Source organism: Corvus cornix, chromosome 12 (genome assembly GCF_000738735.6).
Source record: "Corvus cornix cornix isolate S_Up_H32 chromosome 12, ASM73873v5, whole genome shotgun sequence".
Lineage (NCBI taxonomy): Eukaryota > Metazoa > Chordata > Aves > Passeriformes > Corvidae > Corvus > Corvus cornix.
Genome location: NC_046342.1, coordinates 9,154,435 through 9,179,719, shown reverse-complemented (window position 1 = coordinate 9,179,719; position 25,285 = coordinate 9,154,435). Strand labels below are relative to the sequence as shown.

The 25,285-nt window shown below is 44.6% G+C and overlaps 1 long non-coding RNA gene across 2 annotated transcripts; it reads left to right on the top strand.

Moving 5' to 3' along the window:
- The first annotated feature begins 330 nt into the window (after positions 1-330).
- On the top strand, positions 331-20,669 carry LOC104683286. 2 transcript variants are annotated; one of them, XR_002273202.2, is made up of 5 exons: positions 331-8,105; positions 8,896-8,944; positions 16,828-17,013; positions 18,937-19,312; positions 20,404-20,669. It is a non-coding gene; the product is annotated as an uncharacterized LOC104683286 (long non-coding RNA). The 2 variants fall into 2 exon arrangements; XR_002043371.3 differs by lacking the exon at positions 16,828-17,013 and having other exon boundaries at positions 20,404-20,663.
- Positions 20,670-25,285: the final 4,616 nt, after the last annotated feature.

Below are 25,285 nucleotides of genomic sequence, written 5' to 3'. Positions count from 1 at the left end.
ACCTGAGTGCTGCAGCAAACGTGTACAGCGTCTGCTGCCGCTGCTTCGCATGAGGGAGCTGCAGTCAAATATTAAAAAGGCAGCAAGAGCATTAAATTATTCGGCAATGGAACATTGTCATTCCTCCATAAAACTATTTTGACCTGTAGTTTTCTATGGAGTCCATTGCTCTTAAATGTGCAGTGAGAAAGGAAATTAAAAATTAATCTTTATTTCCATCTCAGAAGAAAACCTTAATTCTCTGCATTGAAATTATACTCATAATCCAGGGTAATAAATTATAGTTTTTAATTGCAGCTAGTCACAGCCAATCAAATGGGAACCTCTCTCTCTCTCTCTCTCTCTCTCTCTCTCGCTTGCTTTAACTTTGCTATACAGAAAAACTCATGGAGTGCTGGAAAAAATTCACATGCATTGACCCAGGCTCTAATATTGTGTGGAGCAAGGCCAGGATGTATTAAAACAGCCAGGTTCTCTTCTTGCCTGGCACACTTGAGCCAGTGACCTGACAGTACCTCATGGGCACCGGCTGCACCAGGCACACAAGCACAGGGAAATGGATAAATTGTACCATTCCCACATGGGGAAAGTGTGGTGTAGGATCTTGTTCAAGGTTATGGCGTGAGTCAGTGTTGAATGAGGAACAAAATCTTGATCTTGGTTCACCTGCTTTTGACTCCGAGACAGAGCCACCCTTCCAAGCAGAGGATGGGAACCAGGATGCCCTGCTCTGGCCCACTGACCAATGTTGCTGACCTTCAGGCATCTCAGCTCTGACATCAGACCTCTTCTGGCAAAAAGGACAGCTGGTTAAAGCAGATGCTTTCCTTGTGCTTGGTGTCTGTTGCAAGTAACCTCTGTGTTCTTCCACGTTACAATGTGTTGCAGACAAGTGGAGTGTTTCTTGGGATTTGACGTTGCTGTATTGCCTATGATGAAAGCCAGCTTGCAAATGGGCTTACTGAGGTATGGCAACCTTTAGCACAGCCAAGGAATTGTCTCTGTTCCCCAAAAACTGATGCTCTGCATGTGCCAGCTCTTTCCATTGCTATCTCACAACATCTAGCTGAGTGCTTGCACACTCACCACACTGCTGGATCATCCTGTCATCCCAGCCCTTGTGTAGTGGTGCTTGGCCAGGGGTTGTTGCCTCTAGGAGCAGCCCATAAGGTGTATAAACACCTGTGTAGTGCAGGTACCTGAAATGTTTGCATAGCACCATTCCCCTGGCAACTCGGCCTTGCTGGTTTGTGATTTTTTTTTTTTAACTCCATTATATCCCAGACAATGTGATAGACCTGTTTTAACAAGGACGATTTTAAGGGTGGCTTAGCACTCCCAAGCTCAGCTAGGGAAACGGAGAGCCAACAGGAGTGCAATCCTCAGCTGGAGGGAGAAGTAGTGGTAGTGGGAGTTTTCTATTCTGATAATTACTCCTAGCTCTTTGCTTTTTTCTTTTCCTCAATTATAGCAGTATGTGGAAGAATGGACAAGTGAGAAAAAGGATGGAGAAGTGGCAAAACCACCAGACACAGCTGTGAGAATGAAATGAGGTCCACGTGACATAAGAAGCCTTAAGTGGTTATTATCAATATAATCGCAGCAAAGGTGTCTGTTAGTAATCAGGATTAACCTAGTATGTCTCTAGTCATTGATTTGGAAAAGACTGTAAAATCTCTGCAGTGAGGATCTTCACTCTGTGGCCATTCCTTCTGAGCAGTTCAGTCCTGTTAACTGCTCTGAGAACAGTGGGGGGAAATCCTTACCCGAGGATGCATGAAAAGGTACAGACAACAAAACCTAACAATATTTTTGTGCAAAGCACTGGTGTTCTTGATTAATAGTCCCTAGATTGCAGACAGGAGGTTTTATGGGGCCTTATTCTGCACTTTTTAACACTGGCTGTTCCTAGAGAGTTTTAGGTGGACAAAAAGAAGCATTAGCATGGGCGAAACATGCTTTCGCCATTATGACAGATTAACACCCCCAGAAATTCTGCTGCCCACCTTCCCTCACTGGCAGTGAGCTGCTATCTCTGGAGGATCTCTGTGTGCTCTGCAAAGGGCCCCAGTGCAAACCCAAATGGTGCAAGCCCTTCTCCAGGTGACTGGCTTTCCTGGTTGGATGACCAGCAGCTCCACATTAGCAGGACAGGTGTGTGCTGCAGCAGTTGGGCAAAAAGGTTGATTTACCCACGTGAAATTTCAAAAGGGGGACATAAGTGGTGTGAGTGGGAATGGCTGCCCTGAGCACCTTGGGCAGAGCTCGTTCTTGCGCTCAGCTGCCTCAGCCCTAGGGCAAGCTTGAAAGAGAATTAGATGGTTACAAGGAAATAAATTTGGCATCCTGGAGTTCTTCTGCCATCTTGACTCTTCCATGCATTTTGTTAGACAGAGATCTCACAAAAATGTGTGTATTCTGAAGGGCTGCTTCTGTCTGAAGTTGTGGGGATGTTGATGACCAGCTTGCACTGAGCTGTCCTGTCCTGCCTTCGCTGCTATCAGAGTGCAAGTTTTAGCTAAAGGTAGCTTATGTGTGCTCATGTGTGGCGAGCACACCTCTGGTTTCTTTTATCTGAGCTGCTTTTAAATGTGAAATCTCTCCCTGAGCAGGATTAACCATGGCATAATGAATCAAACTGCTTGGAGGCTTTTTCTCATGATCTAGTTGAATTTGGCAGTTAACTTCCTTCCTTCTCTTCTAGTTCTACCAATTGGATTTACCTCTAAGTTATCCTTCTTTCTTGGAACATTTTAACAGGAATCAGAGCTGCATATCTTTTCCACTCTTTCATTGTTTTCCCTCCTAAAACAGTTCCTCATAATTCTTGGTCATTTTTTATTCTATCTTTATTTCCCACTTTCCCTCCTAGTTTCATAAAAACAAAGAAAAGAAAAATGTTGAGCCTCTTCTCCTAGACTGTGAGACTGTAGAACAGCATACTTGGATTGCTGCTGAGGTAAATAACACAGTTTCTTGTGGTTCATGAAAGTGATTCTTAAATTTTGAATGAGACAGCTTTGTGATGCAGAAAGCTGAGACTGCCAGTTATTCAACCAAAGCCTCTGCTTCCCAACAGGGAGCAGTCAGGGAGAAAGGAGAACACCCAGTAGACTGTGTGTATACAGACAAGGCTCCTTCTGGAAATTAAATGGTTTATCTAAAGTTATCAGACTGCTGACTGCTCTTTAAAAGAGGTACCTCTGGGCTGGGGAAAGAACTGCAGTTCTATTTGTCAAATCTGAAGGAAGAATGATCCTGGAATTTATTATCCTATGTGTAATTTTTGTATTTAGCAGAATACTGAAAGCAGGATTTATGAACTAAACAAACCTGTTTCCGGAAGATGATGGCAGCTCTGTGCCTTTAGCAGTAGTGGCGGCACAGTGAATGTATCTCACCAGAAAATCTTTTATTTTATAGCACAATAAAATTAGTGAATGAAAGCAAAAAGAGGTATAATGGATCTGGGTTTTAACAAGCATATGAATCGGTATCTCATGAGATCTTACCTGAAAAAAACATAATTGTATTTTGCTGGGAAAAGACATGTAGAGAACAAAAGGAGAATAATAGGAGAGAGAATCTTGTGACCATGGTTGGAGATTTGACTAAGATGAGTGACCTGGTGCTTTGGGCCTCAGCCAGTGGGTTTAAGTCCTTGCTCTGCCACAGACTTTACAAGGACTCATCATTTCCCTTTCTGTGTTTTTTTTCACATCACTTCTTTCCTTGGTTTGCCATCATTAAACAAAAAATGATACTATTGTCCTTCCTGCTTGTGAGAATGATGGCATTTAACATTGAGAGATTCCATGAACCGCAGGAGTGCAGACCATGCAACAATATTGGATTTTTCCACTGTCATATGAGCAATTATAACAAGTTATCCATTTTTCATTGTTTCATGCTTCATGCACAGGGCAGGCAGACTTGATTTACCTACGATTTTGTGGGAAGGCAAAAAAGATTTATCTGATGTTTGGAAATTTCCTGTAATTGAAGCACAACAGAAAAAAAGGTCTTTTGCTTTTCCTCCATCCTGGAAATGGGTAAGAGGAGCTCTTTGGTGAGGCCATGCAGTGACAGTTCAGACTCATGGCCATGTCATTTAGTGTTTGCGTGGCTTCCTGGTGATTTGGAATGAAGGGGATTGGCTTCTCTGTCCCCCTGCAGCCTGGGGACACTGCTGTTCCTGGGCTCAGGAGCATTTGCTATGCCCACTCCCCTGAACACATGTGCTGGCCAGAGAGATTGTCTCTAATGTAGGCTGGGCAGCTCTTCCTCACACACTCTTCTGTATCAAACACTTCCCACCTTGAAAACTTCCTTGGTTAACTGCTCATTTCAAAATCGTTATTAATGTATTTGCACAGGGATTTTGGAATTTAATTAGCCTCTTTTGAACTGTTCTTAGAATGTTTGTCTAGAGAAACAGAAAATCCCTCCATGACTTGTTTGCTTTCTCCATTTGTTGGTTTTCACTGGAAGGGGAAGATACCGGCGGGGTTTGCAGGGCTGCATCCTCCTGGTGCCACTGGTGCTGCAGCTGAGGATAAGCCACAGGCTCTGCAGAGGAAGCAGCTGGTTTTGGGGTGCATCAAGGCCCCTCCTGGCCAGGGCTGGGTTCATGTGTTGGCACAGGCTGGGCTGCTGAGCACGGTAGGACTTGGCCAGCTGGTGACAAGGGGCTGTGCAGTGTCCCAGCACACGGCTTGCCCTTACTGCTGACCCAGGCATGTTTGCACCCAGACAGCCATGCTGGCTGAACTGGGCTCCCATTTCCCTCTTCATGAGTTTCCTTCGGGAAATTCAAATCCCTGAGTGAGATCTCACTTCCAGAGACCAATTGGCACAGTGTGATTTTCATCTCACTTTTTGGAAGCGCCATGTTCAGAGTAGCAGTTCTGCCATACCCCATCCAGAACATGTTGCAGGCTGTGCATGTTCATGTGTGCAAATCTGCAGGCTCTCAGTTTTCATTTGAAGGCTGGTTTAAGTTGGATTTTCTTCCTTTTGTCTGATCCTTGAGAAGCCAGGCTGGGCAGAGCAGGACGGGGTTTCTGGTGTTCCCTACTGCCGTGGGAGCACATGCGCTCTCCTTCTCTCTGGCAAACCACAGTGGTTATGACCACTGCCTCTGGTAGTGTTGTATTGGTCCCAAATTGAGGAAGGATGACTAACTTAATCACTCGATAGTTTTGATTTCTAAAATTAAACAGCCTGCCATATGTGCAACCCCGTTACTATATTTATGCCAGCAGTTAGCAGACAGCACCAGCCAAGCTGGAGAGGCTTTGCAGCTGCAGCTTGTGCCTGTGCTGCTGCTGCTGCTGTGAGCACACAGATGTTTCTTTGCCCTTTCCCCAAATGCAACTCTGTGGACATTTCTCCTGTGGAAACAAAAGCACTTGTACTCATAGAACTTTCTGGACACTCTTCAGCCATTGTTTTGTAAACGTGTCCTGATGCTCCCTGGTGAACCTCAGCTCCCAAGAACGGGTGGAAGGATTCAGGGACTGGATCAAACCCAGGAGACAGCGCAGCAAGCCAAAACTGAAGGCTCCAGCCCCAGTGCTCAAGCACAGACAGCCAGTGAGCTGCAGGGGCTTCCTTGAGGAAATGGTGGGTGCTCCCCCAAAGGAGTCCCCTTGAGGGCCATGCAGGCCCCAGGGAACACATGGCAGCTGGCTGTCCTGGGTTGCCTGGGCTGTTCAGTGAATTAGGGGGATGAGATGCCTTTCTTCCACCATTTGTTTTGTAGGAGCTCAGTTAGCACCATGCAGATTTATTTGGATTCTAGGAGAGAGGAAATAAGATGAATAAGCAGTGGATAAAAGCCAAGGTGAAATGTACTGAAGTGGAAGGAGTGGACCCTTGTTTTTTGGAGGAGGGCAGACTGAGGGATGAGATGTTGGTTATTACTTTGGTCCAGGCAACATTCCTCTGTGATCTTAGACACGTTGCTTGACTTTGTTTGCTAGCAGGAAATCTGGCTTGCCTGGCAGAAGGATTAAGAGATGGAATGAATATTTAGCACTAACTAACCAAGAGTGTTTGGGTGAAACTGAAATATTTTGATGTATTAGATCTGATTTTACCAACTGACTTGGTGACTTATAGGTGCTTTTGTTTGGTGTTGAGCAAGTGTTACTGCAAAGCATTAGCAGCAGTGTGTTTGGGTAGGGTTGCATGTGCTTGTTGAGTAGGTGGCAGGAGAGGGTTTGTTTTTCATTTGCTTAGGTTTTTTATTTAAAACAATTGGAATCCTTGGGGATTTCTTTCTTGTGGAATGGAGCTATATGGATCTGGCATCTGTATGTAATAAAAGTAGAAAGTATCTCTGACCCTTAGGGCAATGTCAGATTGAGAAACCTGTATCAATTAGAGCAGAAAAAAACAAATTATTGTTAAATTTCTGTGCCTGTGGCACTCTCTCCTCTAAGGATGCATGAATGGTCTTGGGTTACAGGGATACCTCAGAACACCCAGGGGTGACCTACATACATCATCACACTGTGCACTAACCTCTCTCTTGTCCCTGCAACTTTTGGAGATCATCTTCCATACCTGAACATCATTCCAGTGTCCATAAACTGTCTAGAGCTAGTTCTTGTTTAACTGTTGCAGCTGCATGGAACTTGCATGCACGGATCTGTTTTCATTCTGAAATTTCCCCACAACACGTAAATTCTTAGAAATTTCATTGATGTACAGAGCAAAATGAAACACTGACAGGCCACTTTTTCAAAATCTTCCCTCCAGTATTTTGGGGGGAGTGTGTGGTTTTTGTTTCAACCTACTTCCTTCTGCTCTTTGTTTATTGGGAGCCAAGGAGGAGGCTTGTTGGACTGATTGCTGTTGTTTATTAAGCTTGCTTCCTTTAGGAAGATTTTCAAGACCACTGTGGCCAGCACAGGGAAATGCCTTCCTATGCTCCACCTCTGCTCAGAGGGCAGGAGTTTGGCATAAAAAAACAAACAATAAAACCTTGGGAATAATCCTTTCTTGAAAAGAGACAGTCCAGACTCACAGCATTTGAAGTTTCCTGGAACCAGGGATCATAATTTCTGTGGATTCACAGAACCTTAAGATTTTGTACCTTAAAACAGCATTTGCCTGTGCAGGCAAAAGGAGCCTTTATGTTTACTGTTTTGCTTGTGGTTAGTTACAGATAATTACTTAAAATTCTCAGGTGTCTGGATAGCATGGAGTATTGGGAAAGGAGAAGAGATTCTTCTGTGCCAGAGGCAGCATGGACAGCAGGGAGGTGGGCTGGCTCCTCTCTTTGGCCTGTTGCCTTGGGTGGGTCAGACTCCCTGCTCAGTTTCTGCATCCCAACAGTACTGTGTGCCAGCATTATTAGCAGTGATACATTATAAATTATTAACATTTGGAAAAGGTTTGAATTTATTTGCAGAGAGCTGTTCTGGGCAAAAAAGATGAATAGTTTTTTGGCTTGGGTTGGGTTTCTTTATTGTTTAATTCCCTTTTTTATTTTTCATTTAGTTAGCTAGGTTTGAGTCCATACTTTGACTCATATTTTAAACAGCAGCATCAAGGATCTCACTGTTTATGCCAGCAGGGCATTTGGCCCTCTCCACTGTGCTCTCTGCCTCCCTTCTGAAAGGTGATGTGGGATGTATTGATCCCAGCTTTTAGGACTTGTTCTATTTCTGAACCCAGACTGCAGTATAAAGTACAAACACCATTTTAAAAGGGAAGATCTATATTAGAATGACAAAGAGAATAAATTAAAGCAGCGTCCCCTCTCTAATGGTCTGCAGGCAGTCATTAAGGAGGGAATGCCCACTGCTGTCTACCTGAATGATGCTTTAGAGTCTTCAGTACCAGGGGACTTCAGTGAGCACAGTATTGATTTTTGTTCCTACATTAAGCTTTTAGCTTTGCAGATGGTTTTCTTTGAAGTCATTAACATTGCAATGTGCAGCATGAGGGGGAAATAGCTCTGCTGCTGTGCAGGTACCACCTCTGATCACTTCCTTCTTCCCTTCCTCTGTTGAGCCATCATTCAGCTGATGCACCTGCAGGAGAGTGAGGAGAAAAGGAAGTGAAGTTGCAAGCCAGGACAGCCTTGGAACGGGGTGAGGAAGAACAATTTTTCCAAAAGTTGGCAATGTTTAAAGCTTTCTTAGTGGTTGTGAGCCTGGGGTGGGGGAGTTGGAACACAGCCAAGGGCTGTGGCTGAATCCTCTGGGTGTACCTGGCTGTGGGTGTGGGGAGGCTGTAGCAGCTCAGTGGGGGCTGAGAGCTGCCATCAGCATGTTTATTCCTGCTTGAACAAAGAATCTTAGGTAAATTCAGCTATCAGGTAAGCTCAGATTTTCCCACCTCAAGACTGAGGACAGTGAAGTGGTGACAGGGAAACATCAGAGGTCTGCTACTAACATCGGACTGAGGTTTGCACCGGGCCCCAGGTTTGTTAGTTAGAGGATTAACACAGCTAAATCAGTAAATCAAGATGGTTATGGTTGTTTCAGATTTATCCAGATCCCTGTTTGAAGGGATCTGCTCACAGACAGGAGCATGTCACTGCAGACACAGCTATGCTGCTTGAAGCAGCTCATTCCCTCTCTCCCTTCCCTCTGTTACTCTTCCCTCTCCACATCTGGCTTCCTGCTTTAAGGGCTGACCCTCACCCCAGGGGAGTGGGAAGGCTGCTGCAGTATATGTGGATGCTGTGGAACTGTCATCCTCTGGGCAAGATTGCAGAGACACCCACTGGTATGCCCGGGCAGGGCGGGGATTATCCACAGGGGGAATGGTCTCCCAGTTGTATTGAGGGGGAAGGATGTTTGTGTCCTCTGCTTTTGTCTGTGTACATGAGCCCTACAGCCTGAGTCCTTCAAGTCTAATGATATTGTTTCATTTCAGGACAGGACAAGGAGCTTTTGCCCTTAACACTCCTGACCTTGCTGCTGTGGTGAGTTCCTGGGAGCTAGGGATGTCTGTCTCTCCAGTTACAGAAAGGAGGGGTATGTGATGTGGTCACAGAAGTGAAAAGGGCCCAAGTCCTAGTGGCTTCTGTGTCACCCAGCCCTCATGGCTATTTTAATGTCAGTTCTTCATGGGAAGGAGGGCCAGAAGGGACATGGAGGTATTGTCTATTGCCTGCCACTGCCCCAAGGTGGAATCAACTTGCTCAAAGAATTGTTTCTGTGCAACACAGCACAGGATGGGCTCTGCTGCTCTGACCAGCTCTGCCTGTCCTACTCCCACCAGACCCTGTTGGACCCCTCCTCTGCAGTGCAGATGGATGCTGCTCACGTAGGAAACTGCAGCTCCCTCCTCTCTCTGCACTGCACAGCCTTTTTGGGGAATACTGCAATGTCAGTGCCCAGTTATTTGCAGTAGCAGGTGAAGGCAACCCCTCCCAGCGCTCTGGAGTCACAACATTTGGTCTTCTGCATTGTAATCCTCCATCTAAACCAGTAACTCTCACACACAAACTGTGTGTGTAGAGCTGGAGCATTTCTTACAACTTGGTTTGTGCTTTGATTTGGTTTTTAATATTTTCTTCTGCATCATGTCTCCATCAAGACAGCTCAAATAAGAGGCGTTTGTTTTCATGGCTAGAAGGTTTCCCAGGCTTGCTTGAGTGAGTGTGCTTCAGGAAGAGAGCAGCCTCCCACCTCAGCAAGCAGCAGAGAAAAATTTTCTTTCCTTGGTCTCCTCCCTCCCCCAGTCCACTAGTGTGTCAAAACCTTGAGTTTTGTGTAAAGTTGTTAAATAAGCTTCTAGGCAAAATAAAAGATCAAAAGGGGTCTAATTAGCTGCAGTCTGCTTAGGAATTGTGGTTGTTCACCTAGTTTTATAAATTGACACTTTTAACATTAGAACTCAAAGCAAAAAACGATGTAATTATTCCCTTTTTTTGAAGCTTAGGTTTAATGTCTTTATTGAAAATTGGGTACTTCTGTGGCATCTCAAGATGCTTTATTCTATCAAATCTGGAGCAAGTCATTTTTCATTTTGGATTGTAATGTGGTATAAATGATAAGGGCCTGATTCAGAAAGCTTTTTTTTGTTCCCCCCACTGGCAGCCTGACGAGAAAGCTTCACAGTCACCTCACAATAACCCTGAAGATAATCTAGGGTTTGAGTCTTTGTGAAGCTGCTCTCTCTAATACAAGGGAAAGAGTGAGATTTCTGAGCTCTTAGTTAGGGTGCCCGAAGCTAGCTTGTCATCACAGGATTTTTAGTTCTTTTCATATCTCTTACCAGTTGTAGGATGCCAAGGCAAAAGTGTATTTCTCCTATAACCTTTCAGTGCTGTGATCATGTCTCTGGGAGTACTTTGTGCCTAATTTAAATCTCAGAGAGGGTAGCAGGTGGTTGAATGGAGAACATCTGGTGATTAAAGCAACGGAGGAATGAGAGAGAGATGAGTTCTGTTATAAATTTTTCCGTTCTGATATGACCTGGTCATTCATCTTGTTTCCCAGTCTCTGATCATTTGGATGTACCATGCATGAGTCCATTTCACATGTCCAACCTCACTAAATTTGACCTCAGTAACTTAGAGCAGCATGGATAAATGAGGGGAGGGTCCTCATGAAGTCATGTTAGGGCTTGGATAGGTTATGAATTTTATTTATACTGTGGCAGGACTCACAGGCTCCATTTAGAACCAGAGGCTGATGGTGCTGGTGTTTAACTAATGCAGAGGAAGTTGTGGTGCCTGCCCTAAGACCTTACCACCCATCAAGACAAATGGCAAATATAGGATTTGTGTGAGGGTGATTGCAGAAAAGGGTCAGTCCCTCAGTGAACTTTTAACTTTTTTTTGGTGTTTATCTAAAAGTCCATGCAAATGGAGGTGGGTTTCTTTGATCTGAGAACTGTCTTTTGTAATTTCAATTGCTCCCTGGCTTGTGTCAGAAATACTATGAGTGGGGTCTCCCTGGGGTTTTGCACAACCCAGGTTTTAGCTGGGCTGGGAGGGACGTGAGGCAGGATTTATACATCAGAACAGGACCTGCAGTAAAGAAATTTTTATTGGCATATTTTATATTGTCCTAATTCAAAAGTTTCAGTTCCTGATGATCATTCTGGGCATAGGTTCAAGGCTTCATTTGCACTTGGCTCAGCTCAGATGTTGGAGGAAACTTTCATGATGGGAGACACGTCCTTTTCCTTCAAAACCAGAATTTTTCAATAGATGGTTGGATTGTATTAGAGCTTCATTTGAGAATCCAGAAAGGATTTGCTTGAATTTTTCCAACTCTGCTTCTCTGATGCTGTGTGGTGATTAGAGGAGAGCTTTTGAGGTGTCCCTCTGAGAGTCTGAGCACAGTCTGGCTGCTTGCATCTGTGGCATTTTCGGTAATTATACCTCACTGAATGAAAAGCTTGGTACATCCATATAAAGGTTTCCCTGAGAGAATGGATATTTATTCTTTATTAACCCTAAATCTTTTTATTGGCTAACTAGCAAAGAGACATTGGTTTCTAAGCCTGAGACAGCTGCTTTGTGGAAAAGGTTCAATTATTCTATATGCATGCTTTATATGGACTGTGCTGCCATACAGCATAAGCATAGTCCAAGGCCTTTTCCCATTTGCTCCTTACAAGATACCCAGTGGCTTCAGTAGGAAGAGACAGAGCGCAAGAGCAGCTCTGTGAGCCAGTGCAGAGAGAGGTGGATGCAGTTCAGTGGATAATGGAACATAAGGCTGCTGTGAAGGGGAGTTCAGCCCCTCTGTCCCACCCAGAGCGAGAGGAGATGGATGTTCTCCCTGGCTGGGTGTTGGGTCAAGGACTCAGATGTTGTGGAGCTACTCTGTGCCATCAGACTCGTTGCTAGGAGGGTTTGTATCATGCAGAGCATCATCCCTGGGGAGCTGAGTTTGGACAGCACAGAGCAGGTTGCATCTGGCTCTCACACTGCCAAAGTGGCCATTAAATAACACTTCAGTATTTTAGAGCTCAGTGGTTTTGTTGAAGTATCAAATAAAGATTTTCTTTTAATTTAATTTAGCTTTATCATCTGGTTGTGTGGCTGACATGAGTAGAGCACTGAAAAGTCTGCAGAATGCCCGAAATACACCAGAGAGTGAAAATCCTCATGATTTCATAAACTATACAAATTAACTAACTGGATTAATAGTTTTGTGACCTGCAACTGAGGAACATGAATGTGTGCACATGTTAGAGGCAGGAAACCAACACTTCCACCAGAATACACAGCTGCTTCTTGGGTGAGGTGAACACAATCTATGCTTTTTATTTCATCTTCCCCAGGTAGCTTCTACCAATATGCCTACTCTAAAAGTTTCATTTAGACACGTGATTTTTTCCTTTTTTTTTCCTTACTCCTCAGGAACATGCAAGTCTTGTAAATTCCCATTATTGTTTAACCCAAACTGGCCAATACACTGGACAGCTGTCCCTTGAATCCACTGTATTGCCTGTAGATAATGCCTGGCGCTTCAGTGTCAATCCAGGAATTCCCAGGGTGTGCATCACCTGGTAGGTAATAAAGAGAGAAATTCTTGTCTGAACTTGGGGTTACAACTGCACATTATGGAGCTGGATTAGACATGTTGTTATATGTATTATTGCCATGTTTTGACTACCTACAAACTAGAGCATTAATTATGTAATTACATAACTTATGATTACCTAAAATTTCTCCCTCTTCAAGTGGCTGTTGCAAATTTGTTCTTTCCTCTGATGAAATGACCTGTCATCTGCACATTGTGATTCATTTAAAATGTTGCAACTGGGTTATAATCTTCATTAGTTTCACAGAATGCATCTGAAACCAGGGATAGCCCTTTTTGTTTTCACTGAAACAAGCAGCCTTGGGTGTTGATGTGTGTCTCCTTCACCAAGAGACGTCTCAACTCACTTCCAATGGTTTTGATTCTTGAGGGTTTCCTAGGTTTCAAGAATAAGCCTCTCGAGAGCAGCATTAGCAGCATACGGAAAACAGGGGTTTGTAAAACAATATTAACTTCTATTAATTTATGAACTTGATTTCAGATTCCTTTCTTTTGACCATTTTGTTTGCAGAAGCATTCGTCAGAGCACTGGGTTTTAATTTCCTTTCAACTGACAAATTTTGGAATCAGACAAGATACATTTCTCTGATTACTGCTGGACAAGGCTTGTACATAGAGATAGTGTCTTTTATTAGATGCAGCAGCAAGGTTGGAGAGCTCAGGCAAACTTTGAGGTGCACGAGCCCTCCAAATCTGAACCAGAAGCTGTCAGTGCTAAGCATATACTGAATAAGCAGCTGCTTGGGGTTAGATATGTGTGAATTAGACCATCTCAGCAGGGGAAGAGTGCAGGCTTCTCTAGGTTATAACAGCAACTGGGAATCGTTGCCAGATTATTTGTAAGCATTGTCTGGTACACAGGTGAAGGGTGGCAGAATTGTACAAGGAAGAGTCTTGTTGTGCCTTAAGTATAGGAAAGATGTGTTTCTCTTGAGTGATCTAATAACAGCATGAACGTGGAAGTTCCTATTTCATGCTTAGAAGTGTGTGTCCTTCTGAGATTGCTCACATGCACTTCAAATTTTCTTTCCTATTAATCTCTGTGGGTTTTGCAGGAAGCTCAGAAAAAGGCTTCTACATTTACAGCTCTTTTTGCTCTGACACAGGCAGAGTAATCTTCAACATGGAAGCTCAGACCCTGTCCCTGGAGTTTCAAGCCCATGGAGAAGGTCATATATGACTGACAATGGGGAGCTAGTGAGATCTGCTGTTCTGGGTTTGTCAATGATTAGCCTGGTCTGACAAAGGTTCTACCATGAGCATTGTGGTAACTTCTTAAAGTTGATTGGGAGCTATTAAAGAGTGATAAAAATCAGATATTTCTGACCATGGTGATCAAAGGAGGAATTCGGTGATAGTACAATAGGTGCTTGGAATTCTCCGGGCATTGCCATCAGTATTGTTTAATGACCCAATGCTATGGCTATGTTGGGTAAATAGCAGCTTTGGCAGGTATAGAGACAAGAAGTCCTTAGGACACAGGGGTTTCAGAGCAATGACATAACTCATCTGCAAACAGCCCACTGTCCTTGGACACTGGTGGTTGCCATATTGTGACTGTCAGCCAGAAGGCTGACCCCACTTGCAGAATCCTGATTTATTCAGAAACCTGCATTATTTCCTCTCAGGTTTCACACATGTTGCTTGTGGTCTAAAGGCAACAGTTCCACCAGCTGAGCTGCCAAAGGTTTCTTTCTGGCTGAGGTTACACACACACACACGTTAAAAGCTGCCGTCAGGTGAATTTTGCCTAATAGGATTCTGAATTTCCCTCCTGTTTTAAGAACTAGGGTAATTTAATGCTCCTGCCCTAACTATAGGAATATACTGATTTGGGAGCACAAATCTTCCACTTGCCACACCGAAAGACTTCAGCAGCCTGTGCTAAGAAGTTGGGAGCTCAGCACATGGAAAGTGTTGTGCCTGCAGCTCAGTGAGTGGATTCACTACATCCCATGGAATCCCAAAAGGTTTTTACCCTTGTTATCTTTCACTCAAAACTTGTGGGCATCCTCACACAGCTTGGAGTGCAGAGTGGTGGCTGGGGGGATGTTGGCTTCCTGCATCCCCGGCCTTTGATGCCTGAGTTCCCCAAATTCCCTGAACCTGCCATGCATTAGAGCTGTGTGAATCTCCTTGTTCTTGCTGCCCAACAACCAGCAATTTCCCAGGCATCAAGTACATGTGTGTGTGGTACTGAGTCATTTCTTTGGGGCTATTGTTTAAGGCTTCAAACCATGGAAGGAAACCAGGAGCCTGTTTAGATGTCACTAAAGGTCACTGGTTATTTTTATAGATTATATTAAAGTAAACCAAAACTGCACAAAAAGAATATTCAGATTGTGAAGTCAGGACTTTGAAAAGTATTTTTGCTGCCTAACTATCACAAATCACTACAGAGCATGTGCAAACTGATTTTTCGGGGGCTCATAACTTGGCCAAAGGTACATTACTCTTCCTGTAAAAAATTATTCCCTGGCACCATTGTGACCTTTCTGCCAAAATTTAAAGCAGTGCTCCAAATTATAGCACTGAGACAATTCAACCAAAAGCTTGCATCAGAGATCAGTTGTTTGTTGTTTTCTCTTTTTTTAACTGGCGTAAAAAGTTTTCCTGTAGTGGAAGAACTGCATTAGCTGAAATTTTCATCCTAAATTCCAGCAGGGCAGACAACCAGCATCGAAAGCTTTAATTCAAAAGATTAAAGTCTGGCAAAATTCTAAGCAAACCTGAGCCTTGTAATAGTGAGTTTTGTACAATGTGGTCAGCATATCAAAGGGAAATTTTTTTTTCTGTCTGTTTTGATTTTGATGTCATTCCATCAAACATTTAATTGGTAGACACAGGATTAGCTACAAACTCATTTTGAAGCAATGAACATTAGTCAGACATAAACAATTGGGATGGGGGCAAATTACACAAGTGCCAAACGATGGGAAAGATTTTTAACAAGGGGCTTTGCAAACTGTGTCCCTGAATGAACAGAATTGTTGCAGAGCAGAAAACAGACCTTGAAATGGTCTCTGGTGGAAGGAACAGGGCTTGTATAGCACAAGGGAGTTCACCTACATAGCAGCCGTGAGCCAGGTATGCAAGTGCTTGGGAAAAGGAGGTCAGGTTGGGACTGTTCTTAGTGTGCAGGTCTGCCATCGGAGTCACCTGGGCAGAGGGTGATGGACTTTGACAGTATGGTGCAGCTGAGTGGTGGCTTGATCCAAAATCCTGCCAGCCTGCTCTCCTGGGGGAACAGCAGGATAATGTTCTGGTGGCTTAGAAGGAATTTATGAGGTTAAACTGGAGGTTATGAGGTGAAATTGGCCCCCATGCAAATGTAGGTCAAAATGCTAATATGTACATTACACAAAAACTGTGCAGGCAGGCAGGCAGCAAACTTCTTGAAAAATCATGCTAGCAGTGACCAGACCTCAGACACCATAAAATAAGGAATAACCTTTGCTAATTCTCAGACATCGCCCCTGCAGACGACTGCAGGCCAGAGAGGCAGGTGGGACTTACTCAAGGTCTTATCTGGAGCCAGAGCACAGCTGAAGGTTCATTCCCAGGTCCACGGTCTCACTGTTGGAACAGGCTGCCAGGAATTACTGGCAATATGTTTGGTTTTAATCTTTGCACTGCTCTCCAGTGAAGTTCTCCAGGCTGAAGTGCCTGGAATTTATCTCCAAAATACTTTGGAGGGGAAATGTGATCATAAAGCTAAAGCTTTGGGCTATGCATGCTTCTTTTCAGGCTCCTAACGGGTTTGAAAGGGGTAAGTGTTAGTAACCTGCCTCCTTTGTTTTTTGACAAGGAGAGTAATTTAGAAAAACAAAAACCAAAAAACCCAAAACCGTTTTAATCCCTTACACAGAGTTCATGTCAGCTTTAGCTTAACTCAACCCACGTTGCAGGAACTTTAGGAGGCATTTTATGTTTTTCTAAATTGGTTTGGGTCTCTTCCTGCTCCTATGGCTATGTCACTGGCTGGGGCCAGAGCTGTGCCACAGCTGGCACACACAGTGGGTAGCAAAGTCCTGCCCTTGGTGGCAAAAGTGAGAGACAGCTGCTCAGCCCCAGGAAGAAGTTTGCTGAGCAAACAGTGTGCCCAGCCTGTGCAGAAGGGCTGAGCCTCCAGTTCCTGTCCAGCTCCTGACACAAAACCCTGTGCTTCCTCTCCTGTATCTCTGGAGCCTCGTAAGACTCTTCCTCTTCCCAGCATATCGAGTTGCAGCTGTCTCAAGCTGACTGGCAGCAGATTGCTGCTCCTGAGTCTGCCCTTGTTTTTTTTTTTTTTTCCAAGCAGAAGGAAAAGGCTGGAAGTTCCCGGTTTCTACAGTCACGACTGTCCCAGCGAGCTCATATCTGCCCTGTTGAGAGATGCCGGCACCCTCTGGGCGGGGTGAGAGCATGAATGCAGCTGGGGAGCACCAGTGTCGGGCGGGCATCGTGCTTGCCTTTACCAGCCTGACGGGAACAGACAGGGACAAAGGTAAAGCTCGAGGCATGAAAAGGCTGCTTGTTGCAGCGTTTCATGGCCAGTGAGCATGACCAGCCTTCAGGGCTAATTACCAAAGGAGAGAGAAGTATGTTCTTGTCAGCAGACCTACAGGGTTACTATTTAATGAAGCAGATATGCAGGTAACTTGTTCAGTGAGCAAGTGACTGACTTGTGTCCACAAGGATGTAGGTGTGTGTGACAGGACGCTTCAGGTGGCTTTCAACCCCTGGTCTTGTCTCTAAGTGGAGTTGGGCACAACTCTCAGCAGTGACAATCAGTAGCCTGTTTCCCTCTTCTCCAGTTTTTCCCCTATACCTCCTCTGCTCTTCTTTTACCTTTTTTCTCTACTATTCTCCCCTTTTTAACAACCCTAGCAACTCTTGTTTATTCCATCCTGTCCTTTCATAGCTCTCCACCTTATTTTTCCCTCCTGTTTTTTTAATTACTGATGCTAAGCAGCATTGAACAGTGGTGTCATCACTATTTCATCAGGCCTGCCCAAGTTGCCTGCCAGTGGTTTATGGAGCATGTGTGAGCTGGGAACAGCCAGTATCCTCCGTGTGCTTGCATCAGGGTCCCCCGCCGATCTCAGTTTCTCAGCACATCTGTCAAGTGTTACTTGTCCTTTTCTTGGGACTGCCCGTGGAGGTGTGCAGGGGGTTGTGAGCTGTGCCAAACCCTGGTGGTGTGCTGGCTGGGTTACAGCCAGCGTGAGGATGCCTCCATGCTGCAGGAATCTCTTTGTATTGCTGTGTAGTCTGATGCCAAAAAGTTACTTCTGTGTTAATCCGGTGCCTGTGCTGGTCTCTATAGGAGAGATGGGACAAAACATGTGGGAATTAATCAAATGGAGATTTTTTTTTTTTTTTTTTTGCCCAAGTCAGTGGGTATGGACAGATTCAATGGCTCTTTCTGACTCCTAAGCTTGTACTCTGAATTCATACAATTTAGTCCATCCAGCATTACCACTCAGACTTGTCCTGACTTCTAGACTGGAGTAGGAATTACTGGGGAGGAGTAGCAATATCTACAGTACAACACCTCTCACAGTTTTTTATGGGAATTACTCATTTACCTCACTGCAACCTGTATTTTGATCTGATAGCAGCTACACTTGGTAGAGGACCTTTCTAATACAAAGGTGATTAGTACACACATATTAGACAGTTATGGATCTCTTCTACCAGTGTCCCTTGGGTATTTACCAGAAAAGATAACTGGATTGTCAAAATTTTACCTGTACCTCCCATGGCATTGGGAGGAACATGCCAGTTGAAAACTTAGTGTGACTGCAGAGATTTTGAAGCCCAAGGTGTGGATGGGGAGCACAGACTGCAGCAGGGAGGCTGGTGCAGAAGTGAGATGCATTTACAGAAGCTCTGGGACAAGACACACCATGTCTATCTGACCCAAGCCTGCTATGCCCTACCTTTGGGCATGACCCTCAGTTTCTTTTCATTGGAAAATATGGCAATGTGAAAAAACACTTTGACTTGCATGTTCCATGGATTTTATGCTGTTTTCTCTGTAGAGAATGTTGGGGTTTTTCCTGGAATACTAAGCAAAAATGGATCAAGGGAAAGAGTCAGCCTTCCTTTTATTCTCCTTTTTGCTACATAAACCACTTGATATGAGGCATTGAGATGTTTTGGAATACAGTTGTGAGCTTGGCCTCAGTTCAAGCTGCAAAAGTGGCTGCTACCCACAGGAGAACAGGGGGCTGGGATATGACAGTCTGCACTGCACAAGTGCTGCTGGTCCCAGTCCCTTGCTCTGGGCCTCTACGGACAAGGCAGGCTGTGGCAAAGCAGTCCTTGCTGGCTCCAGGACCTTTCACTGGTCCACTTGCAGTGACACCAGAAAACACATTTCTTTACAGTTGTGCTGCTTCACATACTCTGTTTCTACCAACAGGTTCCAGGCCAGCTCTACGACTGTGCCAGCCTGTACTGCTCCTGGGAAGGGTCCTCCTGCTGCGCTGGCTGCCGGTGACCTGGCAGGGGACATGGAGCTGCTGGCTGTCACAGCACCAGAGGAAGCAGGGAAGGATGCAACAGAGTCACAAACTGAGGTGGAAGGAGCAGAAAAAGCAGTAGCAATGCCAGAAGTGGAAAGCCCAGTGGGGACAGGTCTGGGTGGGAAGGTGGTCACTCCTGAAGGAGCAGCGGCAATTGTGGCGGGAGCATCGGAAAGCCCAGCAGCAGAAAGAGTTGCTGAAGCATTTGCTAGGGCAGCAGAGAGAATTGCAGTATCAGAAGTTGCCAAGGTGTTGCAGTCAGCAATAGCTGAGGTAGGCACTCCTGCAGCCCCACGTGCTTGATGGGGGAAGGGGCTGGGGGTACTCGCTCCCCTGGGCTGGGCTCACAGATCCTGAGGCATGGGGGGCTGCAGCTCCAGCACCAGAGCTAACCCTGACCTTTCAGCCTTGCCCTCAGAACGCCTCAGGTGGATCAGACCATATTTCTACTTAGCATCAAGCAATGGGTAGAGATTTTTATTTTGGAAAAATTGAAAGCAATGTCAAAAAAAAAAAAAAAAAAATCTGAAATTCCTGCTGAGAATTTGTGCTCTTTTCCCATCTGGTTTCCCTCTGTCTTTTAGATGAGCTTTTTTTCATGATAGCGGGCACTTTATCATGCCTGGTATAGTTAAGGTTACAAAGCACTCTCCATTCCAGCCCCGCTGGCCACATGCTCATCCTGTTCTAAAGCATTCATATTTGGGGATCAAAAAAGGTCCACGTGTGGTGTTTGCTCAGCCGAGAATTTTTATTTGACATTTGAGCAATTATGGCTTGTGTTGTTCGTGAGTTTGCTGAGGGTGATAAATGCACTTTTCCCATTTGAAAACCCTGTCTTTTAACATTGACGATGTGGTGACAGATTTTCAGCAGGGATGGGAGTTGGATTTGCCAGGGCTTAGTGCCACTCCAAGCGCCAGATTTTCAGCTGCGTTCAGCACCCAGCAGCTTCCCGTTGGGTGTGAGGCCTTTGGACATGTTTGTTCCCATGTGTGGAGCTCGTTTGAAGAGCTGCCTGCCTGCAGCACCACTGAGCATCTACCTCCTGCTTTCAGGAAAATCTGGATCTCATCTCCCTGGGCTCTGATTTCATTTTGGTGTGCAGGGTCAGCTTACTGCTATCACTGTTTCCGGGGCCCCAGAGCTGTCCTGAGCACATGGAATTTCTGTAGGATATCTTAACTTATCCCTCAGCTTGGGCAAGTGGCTTCACTCAGGAAGGGCTTCTCAATGTCTGTTTGAGTTTGGTGTCTGACTTCTGGTGTGTTCTCATGTGAATAGGTACCTTTATTTTTAATATCAGCAGTTTGTTTTCTAGTGCCTTTTCCAGTGTTCATGTATTTCTTCTCTTGACTTTTCAGCTCAAAGGGAAGAGGAGGAGCATGTGGATAAAGCCGAGGAATGCCACTCAGCGGGAAGAAGGTTGGATGAAAGAGGGAGAGGTGAAATGAAACGGAGAGGTGACGTTCTGGGACATACCTCCTAATGGGGAGCTTGTACCATCACGCCTGCAATGCAATAGGGTTGCCAATCACATCTCATTTGTGAACCACTATACGATTAAAAATAAATATATGGCATGTTCTGCATGCAATAGTGTTGAGGGTCTGTCAAAGGTCTTTGTGTCCTGGTTTTGTGAAAGGTAGCTCTGCATCTCTTCCTCAAAGATGAGGAAGAACAAAATGTGCTGTTCATAACAGAAAACATACTACAGGCATGAAATGACATAAAAAAGAAATACTTTCATAGAATCATAGAATATCCTGAGTTGGAAGTGACCCACTAAGATCATCGAAGTCACCTCCTGGCCTTGCACAGGACACCCCCAAGGCTTAAATTTACTTTAAATATGTGGTCAAGTTTTCATGTCTGTAGGTTGAGAGATTGTCCATTGGAGCACTGGTAACATGAAATAGTTTCAAATCCTAACAGAGTGGGTGCATTTACCAGTCAGTTTGGTAACACATTGCTCCAACTCTCTCCAGCTCTGAAGTGGGTTTCTTGCCTAGATGGGAATGGTAGGTATGTTCTTTTTTCTTTTTTCTTTTTTTTTTTCCCTAATTCTATTTATTCATATGAAGCATGGAATGGGAAAGGTGTCTCCATCCAGATTGATAATGGTGTGATGCCAGACAGAGGAAGTCCAGAAGAAATTCAAGAAACAGGAAAAAATATCTTCAAAACAGTGGTGGACTTGTCAGCATGAATGACGTTCCCCAGGCAGTAGAGATGGATCATTAAAACAGGCTTCTGATTTTTGAGAGGAAAAAATATTGTTTGTTGTAAGATTGTTTTCTCAGCCTGTGAGGTACAGGTAAGACAGGTTTGTAGCAACAGTTGGATGATGGAGCAGTCACCATAAGAGATAAATGGTGATAAAGTGTTACAGAGTGTGGGATTAGAACAAAGCCCCTCCTGGTTATTCCAATGGATGATGATCACAACTCAGAAGTGCCTGATGTCTTCAGCAAATGCCCGTTCCATGAATTCCCTCCAGGTACTTCATGGTGTGCTGCTCCAGGTTTATGTTTAGCAGACTGAGGGGATGGGGTCAAATCTGTACTAGGATAGAAAGTTTCTGAACCAAATGCAGGAGGTGATGCAAGCGCTTGTGTGTGAATTGTGGCCATAGCCCAGGTGGGGTGTCCAGGCAGTGCCTCCAGGTACTCCAAGTGAAACAGAAAGCAGCTCCCTGACTGCAGGTGGTCATGACTAAAGCCATATCACTTTGGGAAAGAGTAAAGACTGCAGACCTGGATTCTGCCCCAAAATCTGTGAGTGTATTGACAACCCATCTCTAAACTCCTGTGTAGTTGCAGCTGAATGCGATATTCTCCATATCCCTTACTTCCAGTTTCCAGGGGTGCTTCTGTGGGAAACGTGCCATTTGTCCTGGTGCACCCCAGAAGGGGCAGCAGATTACTTTCAGCACTGTATGGAGCTGTTCTCCAACAGACCTCAGAAGAGGAGGGTGTTGTTGAGGATCTGCTGCTGCCCTGTGCAAGTTGGCTGGCAATGAAGATCCATCTCCCTCTTGGGAAATATGTCCTTGCACTGCAGCAAAGCCAAGGGGTTTCAGTGCAGGCTTGTGCCCCTGCCCCTCTGCAGCACAGCCAGTGCCCATGCACTTCCACTGGCTTCTCTCTCTGTGCAGTGACAGGCTGGGGAGGAGAGAGGAGGGGAGAACAGCAGCCTCTGATTAAAACTCAGCCCCCCTGGCCTTCGATCTGAGGAGACTGAGCCCGCCCTCCCTTCCCTTACCATAATTTTATTTTATTACAAAAAGAGCCCGTATTAAAAAAGCTCATGATTATGTTTTCTGTTCACCAAGACTTTTCCTGTATTCGACCTTTGGATAACCTCCAAGGCTTGCAAACATTTGAAAGGAGTAAAGGAGCTCGTTTTATTGCAGGGCCTCAGCATACATTCTTTCCAGCCTATCTTTAACATCAGTTGACAAGAATTATATAATTGCAGTCTGTGATCCCTTTAAGGCTAAAATGTATTCGTTTTCCCTCAAAGAACACTTCAGGTTTCAGAGTTAAATGTATACTTTTTTTCCCCATCTGGGTTATTCTGTGGAAAGCCGTTTTCTCTTAAACTGGCAAGTCTCGTTCTACCAAATCGCATGGATTTATTTTTTACTGCGGTTTTAAGCTCACATGTTAACAAGTAGAAGAAACAGCCTCCAAATCCCAACCTGTGTTTCCCATTCCATTGGAAAATTAGTGGGTTACAGAGAACACGCAAGGGGAATTACACTCCTCAGGTGGAATCAAATAAAATTTCAACATACCAATTTAATCAAATTAGTGTCTAATGCTAATTGATAGGCAGTCTGGAGATGGACAGGTAGCTGGATTGGATTTGATCTTGCATTTCAGAGGCATGATGTAATCTGCTGGATCAGGAAGGAATTTCTGGTTTCCTATCTGAATGGCATCTGCCACCATGTTTTAGGAAGCCTTGGACATTGGATACTTGGATAGGAGCTGGGGAAGGATGCCAAAAAAGAAGTCTGAAGATAATACCTGGAATTTAAAAGACGAACTGGCTGCTGCCACAATGACGTTCTGTTTGCATATGTTCCTCGCCGTTCAGGTTTTCACTGGTGTTTGTGCTCCTGCAGAGTAAAACAAGTGCATAAACATGTGAGTATTCCTGGAAGCTTTTCATGCCAGTTGTTTGTGTGTCAGAGCCAGTGATGCTTGGATCTTCTGCTCAGAGGGAACAGAAGTGATGCCACTGCAGCGCTCAGAGCACATTCACAGTGCTCCTTGAGAATGGAGTGAGAAGTTCAAAGAAACTGCAAAAGACCTCACCCCTCCAAGTATTTCTGGACAATGAAAAATGGAGGGTGAAAGTAGCCTAGCCATGGGCATGTGCATGCAGGAGGGGAAATTAAATTTGCCTCCAGAATTGGCTGTTAGGAGTGATCTGGCTTGCTGAAGCTGGCGAAGAGACTGGGCTCAGTGGACCTTTGGTGCTGCAAAGGGGTCTGGGAGGTTTTGAGAGGCTCTTCTCAATTTTGCCATGAGCTTACCCCAGATCTCAGCTTTCTTATCTGATAGAAGAGGACAATGGCAGCCCATGTGCCTGCCTTCGTGCCCTTTTATCTAAGCACTCGAGGAAGTGCAAACTTTTATTCCAAATAATGTTTGCCAGTAAAAATGGATCTCTTCTTCAAATATTTAGTTATTCTAATGCTGATTGCCCCCCATTCCCTAAGGGGAGTAGGGGGCAGGGGCAGCATTCCTGGTTTTATAGAGGGGCAGGCTTGAGAGGGCTGTAACTGCATGTCACGGGGGTTGGATGCAATAACTGAAGAGAGGGGAGCCAGTAATAGAATCCTTTTAATAAACTACAAGCCCACAGTTTATAAACTTGGACACAGATTATGCTCCTGCCTAGAGTATAAAAATAACCACATTTGGATGTCTTTGTGGCCAAAGGATCTTATAACCTGTTAAGTTTTGCTGCCTGTTTTTCTAATGTAGGCAGGACCAGTGTAATACCCTGTGTTGCACTGAAAGGGAAAATCTCTGGTCTGTTAAGCTGTTCCCTGCCTTTAGTAGCCTCTCTGTATCAGGATTCACATTCTTGTTTCCGTTTCAAACAGGAGACTAGTTTACAAGGCAAGTTCCTCCTTGGAGATCACAAGAGGCTTTCTTTCCCCTTTCTTTTTCTGAGAGGAAGGATTAGGTCACGGTATTCCATTTGCTTTTTATTTTTTTCTTCTTTGGCTAATCTGCTCTCCAAGATGTCCATGTTACAAGAGAAATAAAAGGCTTTAAGTGAGCGCAGGATTTTTTCCCCTCACCTCAGCACTCCAGCTGAGAAGGGCGATTTATAGAAATCGCCACTCAGAAAAGCCTTAAAACAGAATTTCAGATGCTTATAAGACAAAGCAGAAAGATAGCAGAGCATCAGGTGCCTTCTCCTTACCTCACAGGGTCGTGTTCTGCCTGCTCTTAAGGAGTTTGGTGGATGGTGATTACAAATACGTCTGCACCGTATCCGGGTGTACTGTACATGCAGTTACAGCTTTGTACAATGAGCTTGTGTAGTCCCTCACCTGCAATCAGGAGGTTTATCATTATTCAAAGACCTTTGTTTTCTATTATCTTTGTGCATTTTGTGTGCTGGAAGCATTAATGGCACCGCGGTTTAAGATGTGCTCTTTGAGCCTGGCACCTTTCCTGGTGCCAGCGTGTGATGTGCTGCGCATCGCTTGGCTCCAGTCAAGGGGAGGACACACACTGGTGCCGATCCTTCTATGTGGAAAGTTTTGGGACTCTCTATACAAAATTACTTTGTTCAGAGCATACTGAGCACAAAGATTATTGCTTTAATGAATGCTGAATTATTCTTGTTCAAATACCAGGTACTAGTACTAGTTTGTGGTAAGACATAAAGATTTTTGCAGCAGTACATATGAACTTGCATTTGGTAGTTTGTACCTAGCACAGGTACGGCTTGTTCGCACTGGTCATGTCACATTCGGGAAACTATGCTTAAAGGGCCAGGTCTGCCTTGATTTAAGTCTGCTGAACTTTGTGCCAGTCTCTGACAACTAAAGTTATGCTTCTCAAATGTTTTCAGCTATTTTTTTTCAGTCCTTTCTTTCCAAAGAGTTTTAGAAATGCAATTAAATGGACAGTAATACTCAGCAGTTACACATAAAAAGCTGTTTATCTAAGGATATCAAAGTGCTTGACAAAGGTGGGTAATTCTCACAGTGCC